This window comes from Electrophorus electricus, chromosome 7 (genome assembly GCF_013358815.1).
Source record: "Electrophorus electricus isolate fEleEle1 chromosome 7, fEleEle1.pri, whole genome shotgun sequence".
In the NCBI taxonomy this organism is placed as follows: domain Eukaryota; kingdom Metazoa; phylum Chordata; class Actinopteri; order Gymnotiformes; family Gymnotidae; genus Electrophorus; species Electrophorus electricus.
The window spans coordinates 27,696,030-27,705,354 of NC_049541.1; the positions used below are offsets into that span (position 1 = coordinate 27,696,030).

General features: G+C 40.6%; 2 non-coding genes across 2 annotated transcripts; both read right to left on the reverse strand.

Moving 5' to 3' along the window:
- Positions 1-50: 50 nt before the first annotated feature.
- trnag-gcc lies at positions 51-121 on the reverse strand. The gene has a single exon. It is a non-coding gene; the product is annotated as a tRNA-Gly (tRNA).
- A 779-nt stretch (positions 122-900) lies between these two features.
- trnag-gcc lies at positions 901-971 on the reverse strand. Its single transcript has one exon. It is a non-coding gene; the product is annotated as a tRNA-Gly (tRNA).
- Between the last annotated feature and the right edge of the window lie 8,354 nt (positions 972-9,325).

Sequence of the window (9,325 nt, forward strand, 5' to 3'; positions counted from 1 at the left end):
AGGTGACGGAAAGGCTTTAAACAACTACCAAAACAAAAGGAGTCATTGAATGCATTGGCCGGGAATCGGACCCGGGTCTCCCGCGTGGCAGGCGAGAATTCTACCACTGAACCACCAATGCATTAAAAAAAAGCATTTTGTGCAATTTTCCGTTGCCATTCTGGAAACTATGATGGCTTTGTCATGCATAATTAAACACTAATGCTTGAAAAGAAGCTTTTTTTTTACCCTTTTTTTCCGTTCGAATACTGGAAACTATGATGACTTTATCATACATACTGAACCACCATTGCTTGAAAAGAAGCATTTTTATTAATTTTCTGTTAATATACTGGAAACTATGATGGATTTATCGTACATACACTACGCTTTTAATAATGAATGCCAATGAAAAAGACATTTTCAGTGCTTTGGATCTAATCCTTATTGTCACACTTTCTGCCTTCATCTTCACAATATGTCAAAGATCAGACCAATAATGAGTATTACTGAATCCTGTCTGTCATCGAGCTTGGCACGATTCCATTCCCTAGTGCTTTGTAATTTTAGGGGTTACACAAAGAAGAGGTGTCTTCATCACCAACAGGAAGAAACCATTTTGCAAGAACTTGAGAAAACTCTTCCATGACCGATGTTTGCTATGAATGATATTGTGCATCAGAAGGAGGGCTCTCAGCACTGAGAGACTTGCATCACAGTAACCTATAAATCATTTTCTTACCCAACCAAAATTTCAGATGGGCCATAAGTGGAATCTTTTCCATATGCATAGAAAAACAATTACACAAACACTAAGAAAAATTGAAACGTCAAGAAAGCCAAAAGGCATTTTTAGAGTGAAGGTTCTGAAAGGTGACGGAAAGGCTTTAAACAACTACCAAAACAAAAGAAGCCATTGAATGCATTGGCCGGGAATCGGACCCGGGTCTCCCGCGTGGCAGGCGAGAATTCTACCACTGAACCACCAATGCATGAAAACAAGCATTTTGTGCAATTTTCCGTTGCCATTCTGGAAACTATGATGGCTTTGTCATGCATAATTAAACACTAATGCTTGAAAAAAAGCATTTTTTTTTACCCTTTTTTTCCGTTCGAATACTGGAAACTATGATGACTTTATCATACATACTGAACCACCATTGCTTGAAAAGAAGCATTTTTATTAATTTTCTGTTAATATACTGGAAACTATGATGGATTTATCGTACATACACTACGCTTTTAATAATGAATGCCAATGAAAAAGACATTTTCAGTGCTTTGGACCTAATCCTTATTGTCACACTTCTTGCCTTCATCTTCACAATGTTTCAAAGATCAGACCAATAATGAGTATTACTGAATCCTGTCTGTCATCGAGCTTGGCGCGATTCCATTCCCAAGTGCTTTGTAATTTTAGGGGTTACACAAAGAACAGGTGTCTTCATCACCAACAGGAAGAATCCATTTTGCAAGAACTTGAGAAAACTCTTCCATGACCGATGTTTGCTATGAATGATATTGTGCATCAGAAGGAGGGCTCTCAGCACTGAGAGACTTGCATCACATTAACCTATAAATCATTTTCTTACCCAACCAAAATTTCAGATGGGCCATAAGTGGAATCTTTTCCATATGCATAGAAAAGCAATTAGACAAACACTAAGAAAAATTGAAACGTCAAGAAAGTCAAAAGGCATTTTTAGAGTGAAGGTTCTGAAAGGTGACGGAAAGGCTTTAAACAACTACCAAAACAAAAGAAGCCATTCAATGCATTGGCCGGGAATCGGACCCGGATCTCCCGCATGGCAGGAGAGAATTCTACCACTGAACCACCAATGCTTGAAAATAAGCATTTTGTGCAATTTTCCGTTGCCATTCTGGAAACTATGATGGCTTTGTCATGCATAATTAAACACTAATGCTTGAAAAAAAGCATTTTTTTTTACCCTTTTTTTCCGTTCGAATACTGGAAACTATGATGACTTTATCATACATACTGAACCACCATTGCTTGAAAAGAAGCATTTTTATTAATTTTCTGTTAATATACTGGAAACTATGATGGATTTATCGTACATACACTACGCTTTTAATAATGAATGCCAATGAAAAAGACATTTTCAGTGCTTTGGATCTAATCCTTATTGTCACACTTCCTGCCTTCATCTTCACAATATGTCAAAGATCAGACCAATAATGAGTATTACTGAATCCTGTCTGTCATCGAGCTTGGCATGATTCCATTCCCAAGTGATTTGTAATTTTAGGGGTTACACAAAGAAGAGGTGTCTTCATCACCAACAGGAAGAAACCATTTTGCAAGAACTTGAGAAAACTCTTCCATGACCGATGTTTGCTATGATTGATATGGTCCATCAGAAGGAGGGCTCTCAGCACTGACAGATTTGCATCACAGTAACCTATAAATCATTCCATTACCCAACCAAAATTTCAGATTGGCCATAATTGGAATCTTTTCGAAATGATTAGAACAACCATTAGACAAACACTAAGAAAAATTGAAACGTCAAGAAAGTCAAAAGGCATTTTTAGAGTGAAGGTTCTGAAAGGTGATGGAAAGGCTTTAAACAACTACCAAAGCAAAAGGAGTCATTGAACGCATTGGCTTGGAATCAGAACCTGGTGTCCCACGCGGCAGGCGAGAATTCTACCACTGAAACACCAATGCTTAAAAATAAGCATTTTGTGCAATTTTCCGTTGCAATTTTGGAAACTATGATGGCTTTGTCATGCATAATTAAACACTACTGCTTGAAAACAAGCATTTTTTCCCCCAATTTTCCGTTCGAATCCTGGAAACTATGATGACTTTATGATACATACTGAACAACCATTGCTTGAAAACAAGCATTTTTATTAATTTTCCGTTCAAATACTGGAAACTGCGATGGATTTATCATACCTACACTATGCTTTTAATAATGAATGCCAAAGAAAAATACATTTTCACTGCTCAAACACTAAGAAAAATTGAAACGTCAAGACAGTCAAAAGGCATTTTTAGAGTGAAGGTTCTGAAAGGTGATGGAAAGGCTTTAAACAACTACTAAAGCAAAAGCACTCATTGAGTGCATTGGCCAAGAACCGGACCCGGGTTTCCCAGGTGGTAGGTGAGAATTCTACCACTGAACCACCCATGCTTGAAAACAAGCATTTTGTGCAATTTTCCGTTGCAATTATGGAAACTATGATGGCTTTATCATGCATAATTAAGCACTAATGCTTGAAAACAAGCTTTTTTTCCCCAATTTTCCCTTCGAATACTGGAAACTATGATGACTTTATCATACATACTGAACCACCATTGCTTGAAAACAAGCATTTTTATTAATTTTCTGTTCAAATATCAGACCAATAATCAGTATTACTGAATCCTGTCTATCATCAATCTTGGCAAGATTCCATTCCCAAGTGCTTTGTGATTTTATGGATTATACAAAGAAATGAATGGAGCGCAGCAATATGTGTGAACTTCCGAAGACTGAAGGCCAAGTCGTGCTGCTGCATTCTGGTGAAGTTGTAGAGGTTTGCTGGCTCTTAGAGGAAGACCAGCAAGTAGCGTGTTGCAGTAGTCTAGCTTTGAGATCACAAGAGACTGCACAAGCACATGGGTAGCTTCCTGTAAAAGAAAGGGTCAAATCCTTTGTATGTTACAAAAGGAGGAATCTGCAAGACCGGGTTAGATTTGAAACATGAGTTGAGAATGACAACTGGTTGTACCAAGTCCTGCCCAGGCTACGGACAGCATCGGATGGTGATACCACGGAGTTCTCAAAGGAAAGATTGAGGTCGTGGTAAGGGTTGGGAGTACCTGGGATGAACAGAAGCTTGGTTTTACTGGGGTTGAGCTTCAAGTGGTGGGCTGTCATCCATGACGCAATGTCAGTCATGCATGCCGAGATACATCTGGAGACCTGCGTGTCAGAGGGCGGAAAAGAAAGAAATAATTGAGTGTCATCGGCATAGCAGTGGTAGGAGAACCATGAGAAGATATTATATCACCAAGAGAACAAGTATACAAAGAGAAGAGAAGGGAGCCCAATACTGAGCCTTGTAGAACACCAGTGGAGAGTCTACATGGTTTGGATGTGGATCCTCTCCAGGTCACCCGATTGGACCGTCCATCCAGACAGGACTGAAACCATCTCCAAGCAGAGCAAGTCACACCAAGCCTGGAAAGAACAGAGAGAAGAATGTTTTGGTTCACTGTGTCAAAGGCTGCTGAAAGGTCTAGAAGGATCAAAACAGATGACTGTTTGGCAGCTTTAGCAGCATGAAGTTTCTCAGTCACCACTATGAGGGCTGTTTCTGTAGTATGTGCTGGTTTGTAGCAAGACTGATTGGGATCATGCAGCTGGTCCTGGGTGAGAAAGAGACAATTGATTATAAACTGCTCGTTCAAGGGCTTTTGAGAGGAAAGAGAGAAGTGATACCGGTCTATAGTTGATAAGTAGGCACGTATCCAGATGATGAGTTGTTGTTGATAGAGATGAAAGGAAGCAGATCCCTTGCAATTGTCTAGAATAGAGCAGAAGGAATTGGATCCAGCGGACATGTAGTCGGATTGCTGGAACTCAGGAATTGAAGAATTTCATCTGTGGAGACAGGAGAAAAAGAAGTCAAAGTGTTGGATGTTGGGGAATGCACACTGGTTGGAGGGGTGGGAACAGAGGAAAAGGACTGGTGGATTGCTGCCACCTTCTCCTCAAAGAAGGTGATAAAATCCTCCAGAGCAAGAGATGAGGACAGAGGGGGAGCATTAAGGAGAGAAGAAAAAATAGTGAAGAGCTTGCGTGGATCAGATGATGATTCAAATTTCTCTCTGTAGTAGGATGACTTTGCAGATGTTACTTCCAGTGAGAACTTGGAAAGGAGAGACTTGTATGATCTGAGGCCTGAATCTACGTAGGATTTCCTCCACCACCTCTCTGCAGTCCTTAGTTCTCTCCTGTGGCAGCAAAGTGCTTCTGTTAGCCAGGGGGCAGGTGTGGGGGACTTAGCGGGTCTAGAGGAGAGAGGGCACAGAAGATTCATTGATGAGGAGAGTGTAGAAATGAAAGTATTTGTAACTATCAAAAGAGAAAGGATAGAGAGTCAGGGTGAGGAAGGGTGAACAAAAATAGTACAAGTAATGGAAGAGGGAGTTATGGAGTGCAGATTGCGACCAAGGCAGAAGGAACATGTTGGAGAGGACTGGATCTAAAGAGAAGGAAGGGAGAGAGAGAGCACGAAGGATAGAAAGTGATGGTCTGAGAGGTGGAGGGGGGTGACTGCGATGTCCGATGTTGTGGTGGTACGGGTGAAGATCAGGTCCAGAACATTGCCTGCTTTGTGAGTTGGAGGAGAGTGGTTGAGGGTGAGATCAAATGCTGTCAACAGCAGAAGGATGCAGAAGGAATGCAGATTGTCTGATGGAAGGTTGAAGTCACCAAGGAAAATGAGTGGATTTCCTTCAGTGGGGAATTGACTCAGAAGGATGTCGAGCTCATCAATGAAGTGATCTAGGGAACCTGGAGGGCAGTAGATGACAATGATTAGAAGTTTGGTGGGGAAAGACACTGTAATAGCATGAAATTCAAAAGAGGAGAAGGAAAGTGTAGAGAAGGAAAGTGGAGTGAAATGCCACTCGCAAGACATTAGTAAACCTGTGCCACCACCTCTGCCAAAACACCTCAGAGAATGCGTAAATGAAAAGGCAGAGGACAGGGCAGCCAGAGTCGCCGAGTTCTCAGGGGTGATCCATGTTTCTGTCAGAGCCAGGAAGTGGAGGAAGTGGAGGGATGCTAATGCTGAGATGAAGTCGGCCTTCTGGACTGCAGATTGGCAGTTCCAGAGCCCTCCTGCCACCACGATATGTGATGGTGCTGAGCGTTGTGAGTGAGTGAGGTTGCTAAGATTGCAACATCCATGACTGCGTCGAGGAGATCTGTGGGATGTGGACAGGAATTGTGAAGTACATTTCAGATGCTTGATTTGTGGATGTATGAGATAAAGGATTGAGATAATATGAGAAGAGTTTGTGACATCCTGTAGATGAACTGCTTGAGAACACCACCAAACCTTCTCCAGATGCTGATTAGTAGTCGTCCTAATTTAACTCAGTTCAGTAAGTGGTGAGCCCGCCCCTCAATTCACACCTAAGGTCAGGGCGAAACTACACCTGTAGTGAGTAATTACTGCTACCAAGCAACTAACAACTAGGTTTAGACAACAAACCTTGAATTTCACAGAATATAAGACAAAAGTAAGTGAACTCAGAGCCTACCTTAACCAACCAGATGATAATCTAACGAGACAAACCAAAGCACACTGTATAAAGTCTGTCAAGCATCATGCCAAGATTACATTTCACAATGCTTTGCAATGTTAAGGATTACACTAATAGCATCATTCTTGATCATCACTGATAATTCTTGATAACACTGCTGCAGAGCAGTGATAGCTCAGGAGTTAAGGTACTTGACTATTAATTGGAAGGTTGCTGGGTCAAGCCGGCTCACTGCCAGGTTGCCACTGTTTGGCTCCTGAGCAAGGCTTTTAACCCTAATTCACTCATATTATACTGTCATAATTGTAAGTTGCTTTGGATAAAAGTATCAGCTAAAGGCTGTAAATGTAATCAACAGGAAGAATCTAAGGCATTATTCTCCTTGGGTGTGTTCTCTATGTAAGTCATTTCAGGAGCCTGATTTGTCCAGACTAATATCAGATATAGGTCACATGAAAAAGAAATTGTGAATTTTATTTATATATATAAATATTCCCCCCCCCCCCCCCACTTACTACATAATTTGTATTTTTATTACTTCCCTTTCTTACATACTTGCAATTAATACTTATTAATAATCTTTTAATTGTCCTCCAAAGAGGGTGGTAGCAATGAATCAAATATAAGCGCATTTTCATTAGACCCAGATTAACATAGACAAATAAACCGAATTATAAATCAATTATTTAGTCCTAATATATTAACCTGAATCAATTCTTACCATGGATGCTGGGTGGCTAACTTTAACTGTAGGAGCTAGATTACAAGTGGGGCAATTTCTGTGTGGCTACTGTTAATTTAACAATACATTTAGCAAACATTGGCCAATATGGACACTGTTTAACCATTTTTCTGGTAATGCATATATACAAAACAGGCACTTTTTTGTGCAGGGGTTGAGAGTCACAATAATAACAGCAGCAACTTAATTCTTATATAACTTTTATTCTAATCCATTTACACACCGATATAATGAAAAAGCTGAATTGCTCATTCCAATGCTTTTAAATAACCAGCTGCACAGTATCAATGAGAAAGCGATTTTCGTCCTTTAAGCATTCTGCGGAGAATCACTTCGATGCCTCCCCGTGTGCTGAGCCTTTTGATCCAACCATGGGTCCTCTTTCGCTTAATATTGTTTGGCTGATACTCAGTGCCTCTTTTGCGAGTGCGAACCTGCTCATAATGGCAGGGAGGTGAGTGCAGCATTCCAACAGCCTTTGACCTGGGGGCCAGTATTCTTTGCTCTGCATCCACCAAAGAGAAAACCCAGGAACTGATACAGCGCAGGGGACCACAACTGGAAGCTGCACAATCAGTCCTGAAAATTGAACACACACATTTTTAATCCCACATTCAAAGATTTCATATACCAAAAGTGATTTGTAATACCAAAAAATACAGCAAACGTTAATAATCATCACTACCTTCACATCCAGCTGGGTTGTCAGGAAATTACAAATATACAGGCAGGCCTCACATGAAACCTGTCCATCACTTAGGGTGTCTGTTATGGAATGGCTTGTAGTGCTTTTCAATACTATCTGACCCTTACTCACATATATATTAAGAATAATGTATCATGTTTGCAAATGCCACTCAATTTGCTTATCTCTGTAAACACTTAAACATGTAATGTGTGTAATATTGAACATATGATATTGTTTCAAATAACGGGGCATGATTGTACCTCATAGACTCAACCACAGTAACAATGGAGGAGATTTGAATTCATTGACCCAATATGAGTCATATGTGCACGACTCAAGTATAAACGTATGCATGAAATTCAATTAATATTTAACGTCAGTGCGTTAATTACACATACAGGCCACCAGAGGGCGACATCTTTACAACAAAGCATGCCTATCACGAAGCACAACGGTAACGCTGCACAGACAGTTGGCTAGCACACCTAGCTAGCTTACCTACACAGCAGAAGCCTAATATTATCCGGCTTGTCTCTTCCTCACCCCCTTAACATTACCCACGTAATACCAAACCTGGTTAGCTAGGTTAACTGGACTAGTCGAGCTTTTTACTCCAACGCTTGAGTGGTATTTAACACAGACCAGAAGCTCAGTGTAAACACAGAGGCGTGTGTGTACGGGTTGCGAAGGTTTAGGTTCACGACGGGTTTCACATCTATTAGTAATTCATAAATAATACTGAAGTGTTCTCTAAAGCATTTTCTAGTTGCATGTTATCAGTGACAACAGTGCTATCTAGCGGCTAAACAACATTAGCAACCGCGCTACGGTTAGGCTAGCGGGGCCTGGAGGTAAATGAGCCAAGTGGCTATGCACATAATGGCAGTTTCCATTTAACATTACATTAAATGTCCAAACAAGCAGTCTTCGTCCACGGAGGAACACTTTACACAGCTAACTAGCTCGTTCACAAACATGCTCACCACTGGTCCAAGACGAAGCCATCCAACATGAACAGAAGAGCAGAGAAAACATGACATACCGACACAGCGTTCTGGTTCTAAAAAGGCGTAAACACGTTGATCGTATGTTGTTCATTTCGTTGGATAATGGTTCGCTTCACCACAGTCTCGTCAAAGTTAGCACGACGGACACTGTTTCACCGCGCATCTGGTACAGCAGTAAGCAATGTCAAACCAGCCTCCAACGTGGATTTCCGCTACACGTTTCAAAATAAAAGTTTGGATCTCTAATTGAGCATCACTGGGCTTTGAGTGGAAAGTCCTTTGCCATTCTATGTGCTTCGCGGAGGACCAACTCATAAGAACGAGTCTTTAAATTGTATCAATACATGTGATGAATATGCTTATTAAACTTAATATGTGGCAATTTGGACGACTAGGAATATCACTACTAAACCACAACTAATAAAGGGGACAGGGATGTCATTTGCAGTCATAAACTGCATATCCTATAAGAGCACATAATCAAATTCATGGAATATAGAAACAATACTATTGAAGTATAATTTCCCAGAAAATAATTAGATCCACCAAAACTTGATTTCGTTTATATAGCATTTGTCACACAGATGTGTAATTTCCAAACTGACAGAGAAACATAA